This window comes from Aulonocara stuartgranti, assembly GCF_965226115.1.
Source record: "Aulonocara stuartgranti genome assembly, chromosome: 22".
Taxonomy (NCBI): Eukaryota; Metazoa; Chordata; class Actinopteri; order Cichliformes; family Cichlidae; genus Aulonocara; species Aulonocara stuartgranti.
In genome coordinates, this window is record NC_138957.1 from 31387478 (window position 1) to 31406761 (window position 19284).

General features: G+C 41.8%; 1 long non-coding RNA gene across 3 annotated transcripts; it reads left to right on the plus strand.

Annotated features, from left to right (window-relative positions):
* The first annotated feature begins 1320 nt into the window (after nucleotides 1-1320).
* On the plus strand, nucleotides 1321-16393 carry LOC309698701. Of its 3 annotated transcripts, XR_014274154.1 has the most exons (7): nucleotides 1321-1367; nucleotides 3358-3538; nucleotides 8733-8781; nucleotides 8886-9583; nucleotides 10951-11087; nucleotides 11521-11608; nucleotides 15960-16393. It is a non-coding gene; the product is annotated as an uncharacterized lncRNA (long non-coding RNA). The 3 variants fall into 3 exon arrangements; XR_014274152.1 differs by having other exon boundaries at nucleotides 8733-9583; XR_014274153.1 differs by having other exon boundaries at nucleotides 8733-9583; nucleotides 11524-11608.
* The last annotated feature ends 2891 nt before the right edge of the window (nucleotides 16394-19284 follow it).

The following is a 19284-nucleotide window of genomic DNA, read 5'->3' on the forward strand; positions in this document are numbered from 1 at the left end:
TGTGGACCTGGAAAAATAAAATGTCACGTATGCTAAATGGTTAATGATTCATCACAACAGCCAGTCATGCAGCACTGCTGGTGTAGTGGCATCATACAAGATTCCCATTCTTGTGACCTGGGTTCAATTCCCAGGCAGTGCGGAAAGTGGTTTGCTTATTTCATGTGACTTCATTCTGGGTTCTGCAGGAGATGATATGTCTTTTAGTGAGATACTGAACTCTAAAAGTGTCCCAGATGAATCACTGGAACCCGCTTTATGTGCATAAAAAGCATTACACAGACTTGGAGTTGATGTCAAACAACCCTGACCTGTCAAAGAATCAACTCCACGAGTCATCTGAAAGTGTTTTGTGTAGGTTCTTTAGGTCTTATTGGTTGCATTGTGTGCCTTCATTGTTTTTCTAGTGTACTGATGCTTTGGCGCCAACACCCTGAAATTGTCTTAACTCTGGATTGTGGCAGGGAGCATTAGTCTGTTGAAAAAAGAACATACTGCTGCCATGACGGGATGTAAACTGTCTGCAGCAGTGTTTAGGTTGGTGATATGCGCCAAAATAACATTCACATAAGTGCCAGAGTCTACGGTTTCCCAGCAAAACACCGTGGACAGCACTGTACCGCCTTCTTCCTCCCACAGTGCCATCTCTCACTGTCCAACTTCAAGAACTTGTTGTTCACTCGCTGTCTCATACATCCCATCCTTGACAGTTGCTATTGTTACATCTCTGTTGCTCACTTCACCTTTCAGTGGTTTCTGTGTTGTAGTTCACTGGTGTAGAACTGGATGAAGTAATTAGAATAAAAATCGGACAGTGTTATCAGAGTTGAAATAATTTGGTAACGTATAACAAGCTGCTGTAAAAATAGCAAAACCTCACTGACACAACTAAGCAGTTCAATTGAGCTGAAAAGCAAAGAATGATTTTTCCATTCCCAGAAAAGGTTACTGTCCTCTGTGACGAACCGATGATTAAACTGCGGTGAACACATAATTTCTCAGTTAAAGTCTTGTTTTCTGGACTCAATATGCAATCACCAATGAAAAAGGTTATGAATCATCCATTTCTGCCCTCTCGTAATTGTTTCTGTAACCTCTTATTTCTGCACTTCTGCAAATCCCATCCCCTTTTCCTGTTTTGCTTTAAAGAACACCCAGTTAAACAGCTCTATGCCAAACCAACACAACCAATATTACCAGACCAACATCTGCCGTCTCACAGCCCAGCCTTTGGTTTTGATTAAAGTCACACATATTTGCACAATGTGTTTTGGCATGAGCACAGAGGGCCCCCAGTTTCAACCCTGTTGTCTCTTCTTTAGGCTGCAGCTTCAGTCACTCTCTAAGCTCCGGGTTGTCCTTTGGAGGTAAGGCACGACCTACCATGAATTTAAACCGCTCCCTGCTCTTTCTTCTCAGCTTAAACTGCAGTGGCTCCTCACTCTGAGAGGTGACTATAGACGTTTTTGCAAACTAAGAAAAAAGGTTGTCACCATCACAGCGCTAACGCTAGCACTAACAGAAAAATCCTTCAAAGATCTGGCATCTTGAGTTTGAAAACCTTAAGGCCCTACTGGTTTAAGTGAGTCTCAGGCTAGACTCGGGAATACTAAAGCTTTTTTAATATTATGTTTTTCAGTAATGCCTCAGGCCAACCTTTTAAAGGGTGTGGCAGTGTTATGCCCAATGCATTATTTACTTTGCGACTTGGTATCTCATATGTGACCTGGAACACTTTCAGCAGCTGACAGTGGATTACTGGCACCTACTGGAAGTCATTTTAAAAAAAAACCTATAACCCACCCACCCACACACTCGCTCGGTCACTTACTTTTCCTTCATTTTACTTTCTAGACTGTTTTCCAAGTTGCACTTTGTGACTCCACTGCAGTTGCATCTCCCCAAGCATACAATCTGATGGCAAACAGATGTTGATTCAGCAGCTGTTTAAATACAGCGACACAATTAAAGCTACGATGTGAAGGCTGAGTTGTTACCTACTCTGTGTTGTGGCAGGAAAGAAACATCTTCCTTGCGAGAGAGTTCACAAGGGAGCTTAAAACCTCCCCGATATTCTGGTTTTGAAGGCGTGTGGGAAAAGATTTCATTTGGCTTTCATGTGTTTTAAGCCTGCTCATCAGTCAACCATAAAAAATATTTGTTTAATATTCTGCTCATCTCACAGTGCTCAAATTTAAAAACCAGAGCAGTGGGAAACAACAATAGAAAATACAGGAAACATGACTAGTGATGGAATTGCTTACATACATATATGTGTGTGTGTGTGTGTGTGTGTGTGTGTGTGTGTGTGTGTGTGTGTGTGTGTGTGTGTGTAAAACTAGCCATAGTGCATGTTTATCACAGCTGTCAGATTAACACAAAAAAATTAAAAGCATTAGAAAATCTCAAATGGGCTTGTTCCTAATACAAATTAAGATTTCATGCATGATGCACCACCTTTGTCCTGCAATTAAATCATTTATTATTATTTAAAAAAACAGTTGTCCAAGTTATTCAAACTTCAGGTTAAAAGAAACGTGCGCCACACATAGAACAAAACAGTGTTTCAACAGTAAAAAGTTGAATAAAGTTTTACCAGGATCAAAGAACAGTTTTCCCAGAGGTTTGCAGGATGCAGGCCAGAAAGGGAACAATCCAGTCAGTCTGAACTACACCCCCCAAATCTATCCCTCAGTCAGCATCTACCCAGGATGAAAGGCTTGCCTCGTGTCTCTAATCTAAGCTTCCTCATCTCTTTCTCTTTCTGTGACGCTGAAATCAATCTCAGTACGTCACACTGAAGGATTTACCAGTGTCTAAAATTAATCTGGAGGACAAAAGCAGGAGGAGAGAAGAGAGAGAAGGATTGAGGAGTTTTTTAGCTTCAGTTAAAGGGGAATATTCCCTTCTACTCTTCACCCTTTTGTGTGTGTGTGATTAAAAAAGAGAACCTTGTTACCTCTGAGATCATAAAATACAGCAGTAATAACTCTTTATGATCCAGCTGTGCCAAATGTCATATTTAACTGACACCACTTTATAGTGGCAGCTCTCTGGAATTTCGAGATTGTCCTCCTTGAATAAAATGATAACTTGTTGTGCATCTCTAACGGTAGGAACTAAGAGGCAAGGCAAAGAGGCGAGGATAAGAATCGAGGATGTACAAAGTGATAAATGAGAAATGGGCCTTAGGATGGCACGGCAGGATAAAAACATTAATGTTATCCCCCCTCAGCTGCTCTGTAAGATTAGCTCGCTGCTCTGCAGACCTCTGATAAGTTTTACTGCTGGTCATTTCGTATGATATGCTTCATTGAGAAGAATCAAAAACATGTCAGTGATATTGTGTCTGTGAAGGTTCTCAGTCATCCAGGTCATCGTAGTCAAAGGAGCTTGCAAAGAAAAGCGTCTGGACTACTTTAAGTTGCTTGAAGACGTTTCACCTCTCATCCGAGAAGCTTCTTCAGTTCTAAGGTCAAATGGCGGCGAGTCCCAGATTTATACCCAGTGGGAGTGTCCCCCCAAAGAGGGACAAAAGGTCAGTGATATTGGTTTCTCACCTGATTTTAATGTTATTGCAGACAATGAAGGTAAAGTCGTTAACCTGTTAGATCATGTGTAAGTAAGAGCTCTGCCCCTATGTTTCCCTGTCTGCTCGTCTCTCTGTCTACGAGTCTGTGTCTGAGTGATTCTCATGTCCCAGATGTAGTGACTTCCTCCTTTGTTTTGACAACTGATCTTCCTTGTTTCCTTGTTGTTTTGCTTTCTTTGTCTCTCCATCTCTGCTATTTTTTTAACTCTTCTCACATGTGTCTCGTCTTGTCTTTGTTTACTCTCCAGTTGCTTCCTCCTCTTCCCCTGAGTTTTTCCTTGAGCTTTAGTTTCCTCTGTTGTGTTCCTGCTTTCTGGCTGCACTTAGTCTTTGGACTATATTTTGGACTCAGCCCGCTCTTCCTCAGCAGCGCCCTTTGTTGTTTACACCCACTAGCAAGTTCATTAAAGAACCTGTTTTTTTGCAACCTCCCTCCTTGCCTCTGTGTTGTCTTGCATTTGGATCCTCGCTTTGAACTGACAGTAAACGATAATGGGTTATGATCCAGGTTTCCAGGCCATGCGAGACAAAACATTTCCTGAATACAGACCAATGGGTGATGTCAAAGCTCGCTACATTAATCTTTATATACAGTGGCACTGAAACGCATTTCATTTTGGTGAAATTTACCCAAAGCCATCACATTTCTTCCCATTAAAATGTCACAAGACAAACCCCTTCTGCAGCCTTCTGCCCCTGCAGTGGTTGCCATGCCTCCCCACTCTGATGCAGGGTCATGTGAGAGACCGGGAAGTCAGATTGATTAAACAAGCTGCCGGGATAATGTGATCATGTATCAGTCAGCCCACACGTTTAGCTCCATAATTCTTTCTCCATGGCAGCCTGTCTCCTCTCCAGCTTTGGCCTTTTGAAGTTTCACAAATCCACCCCCTCCTCCTCACCAAGCCTTCTCCTCTTCCTCCTCCTCCTCTTCCATTCCTCCATTCATCCTCCTCCATCATCTTCACCCTGTGTGTCCCTCTGTCCATCGTGGCTTCCAGCTCCCCTTCACCCTTAATAACTACTCTCACCCTGTCTATCCTGACCTCCAGCGTTCCTGCGGCCTCGATGACTCCCCACACCTCCTCCATCCACCCCCCTCTTGCTGCTTCTTCCCATCATTAGGCATTTTAACCCAATCCCTTCTCCTCCTCTATTAGTTGGCTCTGTAGCTGTTGCTTTGCTAATGGCACTCCAAGGGAGCACGGCGATAATACTGTTGGCTTTAATTAAAGACATTAAAGGCCTGGAAAGTCACAGAGCCCCCGGGATGATATGTTCTGTTCTCACACCTCCCGAAATACTTCTCTCTTCTCTTCTCCATCACTTTTTTCTTCTCTTTCCTTTGCTATTGCTCATTTGATTCTTTTATTTTTGCGCTGAATCTCGAGCTCCCTCATTTCCCCTACAGCTACTATCTCTTCCTTCCTGTTTCAGTTTCTTCTGCTGTTCATTCATTTTACTTTCCCTTCTTCCCAGTATCCCTTTGCTTCTCTTCCATTAAGTCCTTTTTTCCTCGCCATCTTTACCTTTTCATGTCTTTCTTCCCTTGACTACCTGCAGCACGCTCTTGGCACACAGCTCGTAGATGGCTTCATTAGCGTTGATGCTTAGGACGTTGTTTACCGGTAATTAGTGTTTTCCTTGTGAGTTTGGTTCACATCACAAGACTGTTGTCGATTTTCAAGAAACCAGTACGGCTCCATGGTCTTGTCAGAAGGCGAGCACTGATACCTTAAATTTAAAAACACAGCACAGGTACTGCGTGACTTCTGTAGATTTTGTTTGTTTGTGCATGTCTTCGTGTCTGGATTACCTGGATTTCCTAATGCATTTATAATCCAAACCAAATAGCTTCAAGTTAGTTCTCCCAAAGCTCTCAAATATAGTGCTGAAAATAAAAAACTACTCAGGACCTCAGACTGGATTAAAGTATCTCCACAAATTCACCATCTCAGCTGGTTAAATTTCATTTCCAGAGTGCCTGCTAGCTTTAGTGCATGCTATTCATACAATACATGGAGCAGCATTGTGTGCTTTAATGCTACCTCCTTCAAATTTCTGCGTGCGTGTGCTTGTATTAATAGAAGACGTGGACATTCAGCTACAAACTAATAGCAACTGTATCTCACACACACATAGAGCCACGTGCACACATCCACATGCACACACCCCTTTATAGGGAAAGTTGTGCACTTCAAGGCATTGATTAGTCTGGCTGTTGGTGCTTCCCTGCATCTCCATTTAGCCATTATTGGAGGCACATCTGCTCTCTATGAGCCGAGTCCTGTTTATATCCCCATCATACACAATGCAAATACACACACACAAACACACAGGGACATACAACACCTTGGCAGATCTGGAAACAGGCGCGAATGCAAGTACACACACAGACAATCCCAGAAGCGAACTCATGCATGTCAACATCTACATGGACGCACATGCATTTGCATACACACACACCTCAAGGAGAATCACAATGGGAGCGAGGCACTTTCCGATCATCTCACATCAGCTCAACACCCCCCCATAAATAGAAAAACTGGCTCAGCACCGCAGGGAAGAAAACAACATTTGGAGAACAGATTAAAGTGGGGGTTTCTGAGCGTGGAGGTGAGCACATGAGCACATGTGTGGCGTTGTTTTATATATTGTGTATTACATTGCGTAAGGACATTCTAGTGAGGCTCATGGGTCATATGAGGATGAAACTTTTTCTTTCCTCAATGCACTTTACATTTTGTGTCGGCCTGCAAACGCATGTCTGGATGTGTTAAACTACTTGTATCAGTGTTATCTTGTGTGTGTGTGTGTGTGTGTGTGTGTGTGTGTGTGTGTGTGTGTGTGTGTGTGTGTGTGTGAGAGAGAGAGACAGAGAGAGAGGGAGTGAGTGAGTGTCTTGGAATAAGGAAGACTGAGTCACCCTCTGGCTTGCCATCTTTATCCCTGGCACCCCTTTCTCTGTTTAGCCCTGCAGCAGTGACGATGAGAAGTCCTCTCAATTCAATCAAACAACATGAAGGGAAAACCAAAGAAAAAAGAAAAAAAACACACAGAAAACAATTAACTTTGACAGAGAAAGGAGCAATGAGGGGAGCCTTGGAGTTTAGGTGGAATTGGAGAAGGGATCAAGGGAGTAAATAAAGAAAGGTTAAAAGAGGGATATAAAAGAGATGGAAAGAAAGTAAGCACACTTAGAAATATGTTCAGTGGTTTAAGCCAAATGCTCAGAAAGCAAATTTAATATATTCTGAGTACCGTCACATGGTCACACACCACTTTGCTATATTTGGAGCCATAAAGGTGCTCATGGGAAAAGGTAAAAAATACAGAAGTCGTTACAATTATTTGCATGCAAACACAAATGTTCCTCAGAGCTACATTTTGCAATGAACACCTGCAACTCTGTAAATGGTCTTCTGAGTAACAAACCCTCTAATCCTCTTTCCATAATTATCTTTACACAGAATGTGTGATAGAGTTAACGGGGTTTGCAATTTGCCAGGACACTCCTTGAACATAACATAACACAACTAAAAATTGGCCGGGGCTTTGAAGCATCAGTTCAACAGCAGACTAGTATTTGTTCACTCGCATAACCGCATGTGCTGCACTGGTAGTTAACTGAAAACACAAGGGGACCAGTAGGGTGTACTGACACGCTTGTTTCCCCCGCCATAGTGCTTTCTGAATGTTGTGCATTGCTGCGCACAAAGAGGAAATAAAGACCAGGTTCACGCAACATAATGACTTTACATGCTCATCACTATAGAGGCAGTCCACACAGCAACAATGTTGTATTATGGCAAAAAGCGGGCCCAAAGAGCAGACTCGGACAACGGCAGAAAGGTTTGTACTGTTTGCGGTGAAAGAATGAATTGTTAATGGGTTCAGACAGTTGGTGGACAAATTCAGAGACACTTTGGACTGGTACACGGAAGCTCTGTTAGACAGAAGACAAGCGATTACCTGGAACCCAAGAGGATGATGAGAATAATGAGAGTGAACCAGAGGTCTTGGTTGCATTGGAAGTGAGGGGAGGCTCAGAGGGAGTGTGAAGGTAGCTGGCGAGTATCAGACAGGTGGCGGAAGAAAGCGCTTGAAGAGCGGGCAGGCAGGTGAGCGGCTAAGTACTTTCTTTGACAGACTACATGGGGCTGGTGAGTAGTTCTGGGAGTTTCTGGAGGCAACAAGTGAACAGGTTTCCAGGTAAGGTGTGTGAGGAGGTTCAGAACTGTTAACATAGCTGCAACAACAATATGGGAAAGAACAGTTGGAACCTCCAGCCTGACACAGTCCACACATATTATTTCCAGATAAAAGGTGGGAGTGGGAAGGACTGCTCAAATGGGGGAACTCCATCCAAGGCAAGAGCAAGGAGCCAACTGAGCATTTCCACCCGAGGCTTCAAAACACAGAAACAAAAAAATGATAAAAAGCAGATCATCAGACAATCAACTGCTCCACAGGAGAAGCATCTAAGAAGGCAGGCTAAAGTAAACAGAGCAGAGTTTTAAACAAACAAGAATCTTTTAAAAAGTTATTTTCAAACTCTGTAAACAAGAGTTTAACAGCTCTGAACTTGACACACCACTTCAGATGTCCAGTGAAAGTTATTCGGTTATTTCAGTGCAATGCTTTGAATTTCATTTAATGTTTTTTTTTTTACTTCTTCCAAGAAGGTTGTGGTAGGTCTTTGGTAGTGTTTGCGTGTTTTAAATGAATTCCAATAAAACTGTGTAGGGGTGTAGAGTGGGGTCATGTTGACGGTCCATTGAAACTTGGTTTACATCTACCAAAGTCTCCAAGGTCAGGTAAATAATTTATTGGTTTAAAACGGAAAAAAATGCTTCTACCTCCAAACTATGATTTTTACAAGTGTGTTGTGTATGGTTAACACATAACGTATTGTGTAAAGATTTCAAATGTGTCACATTTGGTCAGTAGATTGATATGAAGGTCATAATTGTGGTATCTAGAGCTGTGTTTCATACAAGAATAGAAATACTATTTTACTATTACTCTTGTAACTTAGAAACTAGGATTCTTACAAGTCTTTTTTTTAATTAACAACATATAGGTACATGAAATATGTTGTTATTAACTCAGACAGATCCATATTTTCGTCTCTCCACAGGAATACTTTCTCACGAGCTCCAGGTTTCCTGCGCAGAGACAAACTGAAAGTAAGTTGAGGTCACAGAGTCAAACATGCAGATTTCAGAAGCAACAATTCCACCAACTGTTTCCAGTCTAACAATCAGACAGCTGATCACAAAATTACTCACAGGTGAGTTAATCATCCCAGGTGCATGGAGCTGAAAGGTGGGGAAGCAGCAGAAAGACCCATCCCTGGAGCACAAGGCATGGTTACCTCACATGCACATATATACAACACACATTGTTGACTGTACACCAATCCATCCAACCAACGTCATTGTCAGGTATGACGGGGGTAACAGAAGTAGAGAATTTGTCCTGTTGGTGTTTGTTTTAACCGTATCAGATGATTTTCATGATTTGACTACTCTCAGCTTCTGCTAAATTGTTGATTTAACTAAAGAACTCGTCATGGACTTGAGGAGGCACAGAGTGGTCCACTCCCCTTTCATTTTAAATGGAGAACAGGTGGAATCCACCTTCAGGTTTCTGGGCACCTACATTTCCATGGATCTCACCTGGATCCACAACACCATAAAGAAGTCCTGAGGAGGAAGAACCTGGACCAGAAGCTGCTGCTGGCTTTCTATCGGTCCTCAGTGGAGAGTGTGCTCTCCTACTGCCTGGGTGTTTGCTACGCAGGGACCACAACCGAGAACTGAAAGGTTGCACAGAGGGTAATTAACACCACCTTTATAAAAAAATAAATCACTGGCTGCCCTCTGCCACCCCTGGAAGCCATCACCAAATCCTCCTGTCTCAGGAAAACCAGGGCGGTCACAGGTGATCCCTTGCACCCTGGCTGCCTGTTTGACCCGCTGCCCTCTGGTGAGTGCCTCAGGTCAGTCAGGTCCCACACCTCCAGACTCACAAACACCTTCTTCCCCTGGGCCATTCGCACTGTTAACAAACACTACCCCCCACCTCACCAATCTGAGCCATGGTCTTAGTAACCTTCATCGCTCAGGCCACTCACACACAGACTCTTTCAGACCAAGTCTTTTATACATTGAAGCACTTTGCAACCTGTTCTCAAATGTGTGCCTCCCTCCTGTTTTGTATATATTCATCTTGAATGAATATATTTTTCCTTTTTCTTATTTATTCCTGCTGTCTTACTATTTATGTTTTATTCTGCCACAGTTGGCATGGAGCACCCATTATGTGCATACATGTGCAATGAAAATAAAGGGCTATTCAATTCTATTCTACAACAGAAAAAGAGAAACTGAGTGAGTCGGCCAGGAAAACCTTGACAGTGTATTCAAATGGGTTTCAACAGGGCAAATAACAAAAGCCTGCAATTTGCACCTATTTCTATTGCACTACAATTTTCTTATAGTACAATTAAAAAGAACAAACAAACATACAGAAAATACAGCACTATTCACACTGAAAGTAAGTCCTACACAGAGCGTGAGCTGCCTCGGCGGGTCTGTGCTCTCAGAGTGCTACGTGTTGGTTTCTGGTTTTGACTGATTTTAAAAGAGCTCTTACGTGTACTGCTGTTTTATTATTTTAACAAGTCTACTTAATGCAAACAGCAACAAATTTATGAATGCTAGAGTGAACTGCTGAATCCCACATGAAAAAAAATTCAGATTCTAATTATTATTAGTTTCTGTCTGATCTTTGCTCACAGTCACTCTTTACACTAGCTTACACAAAGCGCAAACAGGCCTATTCATTTATATCCTCTGTATTGGACATTTGTTTTTGGTCTTTATCTTTTGACTTATTTGAGCTGCCCTAAGTCCTGATGTACTAAATAGAGGACATCCTGGGCTTTCCATTGATATCTCATGTGTTCGGCGGCCTCTTTTAGTTCAATGGGAAGATTCTTTTTTCCATTTCTCAGGAGGTTAAATAATATGAATGCAGTGTTGCTGATTAGTGTAAGTTAACAGAATTTGGGGTGAATTAAAAAAAAAAGACACAATCTGCCTGTTTAAAGCAAAATAGAGTCAAAGCTGCATTGAGCTATATCAAATAAAATCAAAGCAACCTTATCATTCATAATCTGATCTCGAATCTGCACGAATTGCTGCACAGCCAGACAATAATTTAGACACACCAGAAATCCATCCAACCAAGAGCAGAATCTAAGCTGACTGAAAATGAGCCTAAATTGAAATTTCACTGAGTGAACCAACTCAGAGTTAATATCTGACTATGCTCTTATATCTTTTCCACAGACTCAGTGCTGGTGCTCGGCCCAAGACTGGAATCAGTGACATCAGAGGTTCTGAGAGTTTGCCATTGTCAGGACAGGCCTGGTTTTGGGCCAGCTCATCTTTCACCCCCACCCACAGGCAGAGTTTGTTGGATAACTGTGCGTCAGCTGTCATACATGTTCACCATCATCTAACTTATTTGCAGTATACATGGACCAGCTCATCCTTTCACTTCCTACCTGATTGTTATCCCTTATTTAGTGTGAAATCCCTTGCACATTGTAAGCTGAAGCCTCCGCAGCATTCATTCTGCTGGTTTCATTGTGGTTCTTTGTGTTTATAAAGATAAAATGGGAGGCAGAGCCTTCAGCCATCAGGCCTCTCTCATTTGGAGCCAGCTCCCAGTTTGAATTCAAGATGCAGAGATCTTCTCTACTTTTAAAATTAGAGCCAAGACTTTTTGAAGGCACTTTGTGATAAATGTTATATTTAAGGCTGGATCATATGGTCCTGAGCCATCCCTTTATTATGCTGATACTGGCCGAGAATTCTGCATCACAATGTAATACTCTTATTTGTTGGCATCTTAAGCAGGACAATTGGAGGACGAACTGGCAGAAAGGCAAGGATCCCAGGGAGCAGAGGGAGATTCGGCAAACAGCGAGCAGGCAGCTTTCAGGTAAGTCTGTTCTTATTTTATTGGTGCAGCATCCAGCTGGAGGGTCTGCGTTAGAAAATGCGAAGTGACCATTAAACTTAGAATTGCAAACACAGAGGAAACACACAGGTTTCTGGTAGACAACTGGAGAACAAAGAAGGGTTACAGGATGAAAAATAAAAGAAGTATAAGACACAACAGGCTTAATTACCACCGTCGTGGTGACTAGCAGAGAGTAGCAGCACAAGCCAGTAATACCATGAGCTGGGAGAAAGACTGTTATCTTTTCCCCCTGCTTTCTCTTTTCTCTTTCCCCTCATCAGCTGTAACAGATGGCTGCCTCACCCTGAGCCTGTTTATGCTCCAGGTTTCTTCCTATTAAAAGGGAGTTTTTCCTTCCCACGGTTGTGAAGGCTCACAGAGAGCTGTTTGGGTTTTAGGGCCTTTAGCAGGGGTGTCCAACTCCAGTCCTTGAGGGCTACTGTCCTGCAGCTTCTAGATGCATTCTTGTTCCGACACACCTGAATCAAATGAATGGCTTGTTACCAGGCCTTTGCCAAACTTGATGGCATGCTGGAGAGGTAATCCAATCATCTGATTCAGCTGTGTTGGAGTAGGAATGCATTTAAAAGCTGCAGGACAGTAGCTCTCAAGGACTGGAGTTGGACACGCCTGCCTTACAGTATAAAGCACCTCAAGGCAACTGTTGTTGTAATTTTAGCGCTGTGTAAATTAACGTAAATTAAACTGAATCCTGCAAAAAAAGCTCCTCCAACTCCTCCCTGGACACTGAGCACACCTGAGCTGGTCAACACAAAAGGCTTTAACAGAACCGTTTTTATTTTCCTGGCATGTCTGCCCACCCTACACCACTTCTGTATTCTCCAAGCATCCAGCCCCCACCCCACCACCTGCTACCAAAACAGAAACAAAAGAGCATTCGAATCACTAATTGAAACTCCAGCTCCGATCCAGCAGCCACAGCTTGATCTACAGATAATTCCCTGTCGTCACATTGGCCAAGCACTAACTTCTTCTGGCCTAAAACCCTCTCACCTGCAATCACTTACCTGCTCCAAGCCTTCGCCCTATTGAATTTCTGTGATAGTTCATTAAACCTTTTAAAACTGATTATTGATGTCTCGCTTCTGCTTTTGAGCCTAAAAATACGTTGGTTAATGAGCTGCTGCAAGAAATTAATGACTTTGAGCCTATACAGATTCTAACTAACCTACACTTAGAAACACTACATGAGGAAAAAATGACTTAATTTAGGCCTTTCATTTTCTACGTATATATCTCACAATACAATTAATTTGATTATATTAACACATGCAATGCTCATCTGTGGGAGTGTGTAGCCTTTTTTTTTATAGCCACAGTTTACAGATGTGTGATTGTGCCTTGGCTGCGAAGCTTTCTTGAGAACCATAAACAAAGAAATGATATCAGTTAAATAGATAAATGAAAATAGTGTATGTACAGCCATCTTCATGGAGTTTTAGACCATCTGAGTCACCAAATATTGTAAAAGGTAAAACTTCTCGGCTGGCTCTAATTTTTTCACACCCACTCAGGGCCTGTTTGAGGGTTATGAACGCTAGAAAGTTAGAAGCAGGCTTATATTAAAGTTATGATAAGGGTCTGACAGTTAGTTGTGATGGTTAAACTTGGCTTGTGAATGCATCAGTGTCAATGAATGTCCTCACAAAAACAGAAAGACAAACATGCCTATATACTCCAGCTTTTGGTGCAGCAGCAACATAATTTCCGAGCTGAGATATTCTGAGTTTTATCTACCCTAAAGACTGATACAGCCATTCTTTTTTTTTTTTTTTTTTTTTTTTTTTTGGCCTGTCCCGTTTGGCTCTTTTGCCATCAGAATTGTTGTCTAAAGGCAAAGAAAGATGCCCAACGGATTTACTTTACCAAACTGACCATCCCAGCCTTGCCGTAATGGTCCATTTGATTCACCTTTTATTGTTTATTTTATTTTCACTTACTGAATACGGGACAGACTTGACTGGGGGAAAGAAGGGGAGAAAGAAAGAGGGAAAGAGAAACAGCTGAGAAGAGGGACGGGGGAGAAGGGCAAAAGACAAAAACCAACAGAACGGGCAGAGAAAAAAAAATGCATATATCAATCACCTGGATCACCTGCTGAGAAAGAAAAAAGAAAGCAAGCAGAAGAGAACAAGAGTAATAGAATAAACAACATCACAATGATATATGGGAATATGACAGTAAATACTAAATGTTAAACATTATTGTGCAGCACATAAGATCAACAGAACACAGTGTGCTTTGAGGTAGGAGCCAAAAAGGGTGTAGTTTGTGGGTGTGATCACCCGTGTGTACACCTGTGAGCATGGACGCGCTTGTTTTTTGTTTTTTTAAAAGGTTCCTTCATGTAATAATCTGCTAGAGGGTGTGGGGGGGCCACAGCCCCGTCCTCCAGGGCTTGAAGCAGGTGTGGAGGAGATCAAAACTCCAGACATCCAGAGGCCCCCAGAACACAAGAGACCAAGGAAGACCAACAGAGGGGCAGCCGCGCCACTGTCCCGGAAAGAGCTGAGGAGAGTCCCAGATGAGGGCTCACTCAGCAGCCGCGGAGCAGAAGCCAGGGGGAGTTGCAGTGACGCGCCCGTGAGCTCCGCCGGCAGCCAGCTGCGCCTGAGTGACCGAGCCCCAGGCCGAGAGGCCGGGGGCACCCCACCTGATACAGCCATTCTACAGCACTAGCTGTATGAGTCTTGTAAGGGAAATGTCAGACGTCTGAAACACCGGATGATGTTAAGGGCAGAATCTCATTCTCTGTGAAGTCAGGGTACGATGGACAGAATTTTCTGGCACATTTGCCAGAGAAAGTCCCTAATATATGTGTTCCGGAATAAATCAGAATTTCAGGGTCTGAAGGTAAAAAGACCAAATCAGCTGAGCTCATGCAGTAATACTAATGCTGTCCTGAGAGGGATTAAGAGAAAAATAATGCAGGAGAGAGAAGCAACAGTGGACACGAACAAGCTGAAGGTGGGTAAAGTGAACATGAGAGGCAGCATGACATATTCATAATAACATATTTTTGAATGTAGCTAGTAGTTTAGTAGGAGAAATGTGTATTTCATCAGTCTTTTACATTGATGCCACCTGTCAGCATATGCACGCAGAGCTTTTTATCCACAGCAAATTGCCATTCAGGTGTGTCCCAGTCAATCCAAGAACAGGAGTTATTAACGTCTATGAATACCGCACGTCAGGAAGACCATTTCAAAACTCACCTCTGCAAGACAGCTTAATTGTTTCCAATTATCAAAACATGTTGGCACAGGTGTCGGTTCTCAAAAGAAGTGTGCAGAATTGTAAGTGCTGTATCCAAACACGCACAAAAATCTGTCTCAGCAGCACTGATGCAGAGCTATCGTAACAATTTACATAATTCATAGACACAGTGCCGAAATAACAGGACCTCACTCGCAATGCAAAGAAATATGATCACTGCTACAGAAAATTTAACCGAGGAACTCAAAGGGAAGCAAGAGTTCAGTTCAGGCGGTGTCTTCCTTTTCGCTTTTAAAAGTTACAGCCGACTTATAATACAAAGAGACTCTTTAGGCGGTGTTACTGTGGCACCTCAGTTTCTGCTCCTTCATCTCTGAGCACTCGGCTGCCTCCTGACATGACCTAAGAGGAATATACAGTATAACAAGAGTGCTCGTGGAGTTCAGCTGCCATTTGTTGTCTCATTAGTCTGCTTTTTGTGCTTCTCTGTCTCCCAGCTAGTGCGTTACTTTGGCACAACCATAAACAGACTCTCCCTCTCATCAACATCATCATCGAGTTCCAAGAGCCGCCATACAAGCCTTAATGATTTGTAGCTCTTTGTTTCTTCATAAAAGTTTTCGCGAGCAGACAGACTTTAACGTCACCGGGGAGGGGACGGGGTGTTTATTTAGTTCATTATCAATGACCGATAACATTACCAAGCTGACATTTCTATCTCTAAAAGTCTCTGTCAGTGCCTAGACTAGAGGAGTCACTGAGGATTTGCTTCATTAAAAACATAATTTAGAGGGAATAGAGACTCATTCCCACCCACACTCCCAAGTGGCAGATTGTAGTGATAACAGGACAAGATAAAGCAAGACTAAACAATGACTAGACAGAAATTATTGTTATATATTACACCTCCACACATAGGTTTTTGCATAAAATCATCTGTGCAGAAAAGCAACAAAGCTTAAAATCATTCAGTAATGTTTGTTTTTGAAAAGATGGCAAAAGACGGGATGTAAACAATCCTGATGTCACGCTAATCTCAGAGTTCTCACAAAGTGGAAGTTGAGATAGTACAGCCATGTCTCCAATTCCTCAGGCTTCATCTTGCAAGGTACAGTTCCAGGAATCCACGGATAAGGAAGACAACATCCCAAAATGAACAGCAAGCAACAGGAAAGCCACTTTTTCACTGGAGAAATGACGACTTCAAAAGGGGTGAAGAAACAAGTGGTTGCTTGTGCAGTAGTGGTCTACTGTACACAAAGCAGTCCAGTTGCTCAAGATTACATCTTCACTTCAGAAGGAAGACCGAAAACTCTATGGGGCTTTAAACGTGGGTTAAAGTTCAAATCATGATGCAGTTCCTCTCAAATTTTAACATTGAAGGGGATGAAAAACATGACCGATCACATCAGATAAATATATTTATAAGGAAATGCTGTTAAAAGGCCAAATTATTCATGCTTTGTTTTGCTGATGGTTTCAAATTTTTGCTCAGCCCTGCAACATTTTAATGGAGACATGAGAGTAAGCCGGTTTTTCCGTTATATAAGATCTTACAGAGTATGTAAAGTGCTTGAGTGCTGTAAAGAGCACTATAGAAGCCAAGTAAAATGTATTACTCTTGCCGTTCTTTTCCTTTATGCTGTGGATTTGATTCAAGCCTCGATTAAGTTGATCTGAAGATGTTTCTACTAAGCACCTCCCCGCCATTACCAGCTTTTATGATGAGCATTGATTCTGAGGCATGGTGCTTCCTCTATGCTTACTGTAACAGTTTCAAAGGATGGTTAACGGCTTACAGTATCTGCACTCCACCAATACCGCACTCTGCCGCCCATAATTACCAATCTTTCAAGTAAGCAGATCTGCACTGTGCCTCATAATCAGTTCTGCACTGTAAAGATCCACGATAATATAAACTTGTGGCTGGCGATGCGACGGAGAAATTGCACAGGAGCCGGGGTATTGATTTCATTCATCTCCGCTGGTGCTGGGACTTGTAAACAGGTGTCTGCTGATTCTGTTATGGCGTTGTCGCACGCTTTGCAGGTAATGCACTGGAAGAATAACGTGAGGAGACACATCAAGGTCACCTTCCCTTTCAGCAGTTACCACAGAGGTGCATCTTAACTGCCTCGCTGTCCCCGCGGCCAGCTGTGCAGCGCTGGTTGCAGTGGCCAGGTGTGAATGAATGTGAAGTGGCTGTGTGAGTGTGTACCAGACCGTGGCTGATAGAAAACATGTGCACCTCAAAAAACTTTCCCTGGTGAGTAGCATGGTAAAAGAGCATTTTAAACATCAATAGATCACTGTCAGGGTAATTACAAACACTTGGTGTAATTACCATTAGCAGATGAGACCACAGAGGAGACAACTGTCTGCAACTCACACGTGCAGAGGTGTTGATGATGCTGGTCTTTTTAAAAAAGCTGCAGAGGGTTCACAACTGATATTTAGATATAATTGCAGCTAATTTTCATAACCAATTCATGTATCTATTTTTTTTTTTTCATTTACTGGTATTTGAAAAAGGGGGTGAAAAAAGGGCCATAACAATTTCCCAGAGTAATAAATTTCTATTTTTTGTCCAAAACCCAGCCCCGTTTAATTCATGAGAAATAAAAGCAGGAAACTCTGAAACCGCAGTATAGAAGTAGCAAATGTCATGCACCCGCTAAGTGTGTAGTTGATCAAAAGGAAGCAAATCATCTAATTGTCTCAGAGCTGGTTCTTGAAAGCAGACAAGCAGAATAAATGTGTTTTTGCTCAAATCAGGAAGAATATACGACGTTTATGATCCTTTCACTTTAAAAACAAACGTGACTCCCTGTGAAAACAGGAATGCTCATCAGTCTGCCAGTCTTGTCCATTTAATTACATCTGAATGTTTATTAAACTTGCATGACAACTGAAATTAATGATGTCATGTTACCAGCCTGAAATATTTATGCACTTTATCTTTAATCATTATTTAATTGATCTTCTCTATTAGTTGTAATTTATGCACATATGCTCCATCGTGCTGCTATTCATCTTGTTATCTTGTTGTGATGCTGGCTGCAGATATCCAGAGATGTCCTTTTAGTACCCGACTCGTGTATTCTTCTCTCTGCCCTCGGTGTTTCCTCATATTCATATAAATAAGTTCTACACTGCAGCAGTTGAGAACGATAGCAGACCGCAGGCACACAATCATGTACAGTAGTATATAAGCCAGTATCCATAATTAATATTCCCTGAAGAAAGTAGTGCAGCAGCACTCTTCATATTCAAGTCGAGACGTGATAAAGACAAGTGTGGAGAAAGTGCGAGAAAACAAAAGCACTGATTACACTTTCCCTGTCAACAACTGTGAAACACAAACAGGTCTTATATTTTAATTATCTTTCATTTGATACTGCAGCGTCTCAAGCAGAGGCCGGTCTAATTAAAAAAGAATTTTTATCCAAGTTTATGGGGGTTTTTTTCTTAAACACACTCAGCAATAGGTTTACAGCCTGTCATAATAAGACCAAATAAAATGCGAGTGTGAATAAAAATCGGATCCAGATATCATGAGCAGACACAGAGCAGTGTGCAGCAGGTTGTTATAGTACAGTAGTTATGCAGACACTATAAAAGCAGAAGACTGGTGCAATATGTGATGGTGCATCTTCTGTGCTAAATGGGTTAAAAGTCACATTTTGTTGATATGAAAACTTATATTAACCTTATATTTCAATAATATGAAAGGTTACTTACATAAAAATACAGAATTTTCAGGGACATCATTTGGTGCATTCATGCCTGCACATCAATACACCAGAAATGCTATTCAAAAACATCATGTCTTAGAAAGAGATTGTGAATCTATGTGCTTCTTTACTTTTTATAAACAATATATATTCCACTTTTATTTATTGCCCTTCAATAGATGCTTTGGCAATTAGGATTTTGTAGCAAATATTTTAAAATCAGGCAGTGATCTTACCATTTTACATGCAAATGGACCATTTAGACCATTTATAAATGCAAATGGTCTAAAAGAAAGTGTGTTCAGTGTCTTAAGAATAAAATGAAACCATATTTTGAAACACTGAAAGGACTACAGTCATTTAAAATGCCATAACACGTGCTATATCATATCGATTCCTCTTCCTGTCACTTTAATGTTACTAGTCTAGTCTATTTTTCATCTTTTTGTACTCTTTATTAGCATTCAGCAAAAGAAGTGTTGGGAAACAATATAATATTATAAAACAGAGCCTAAATAAATAGGATTTATCTGCTGTCTGCAGCAACTGAGGACTCTGCCGACAAAAACAGATGAGAACGTTTAGCATGAATACTTGATGATTCAGAGCCTGTGCTCTAGGTAAAGTGAGCAGATGTGTATCTCTTTTGATGGGAATACAAATTATGCGCAAAGCATTAAGTGC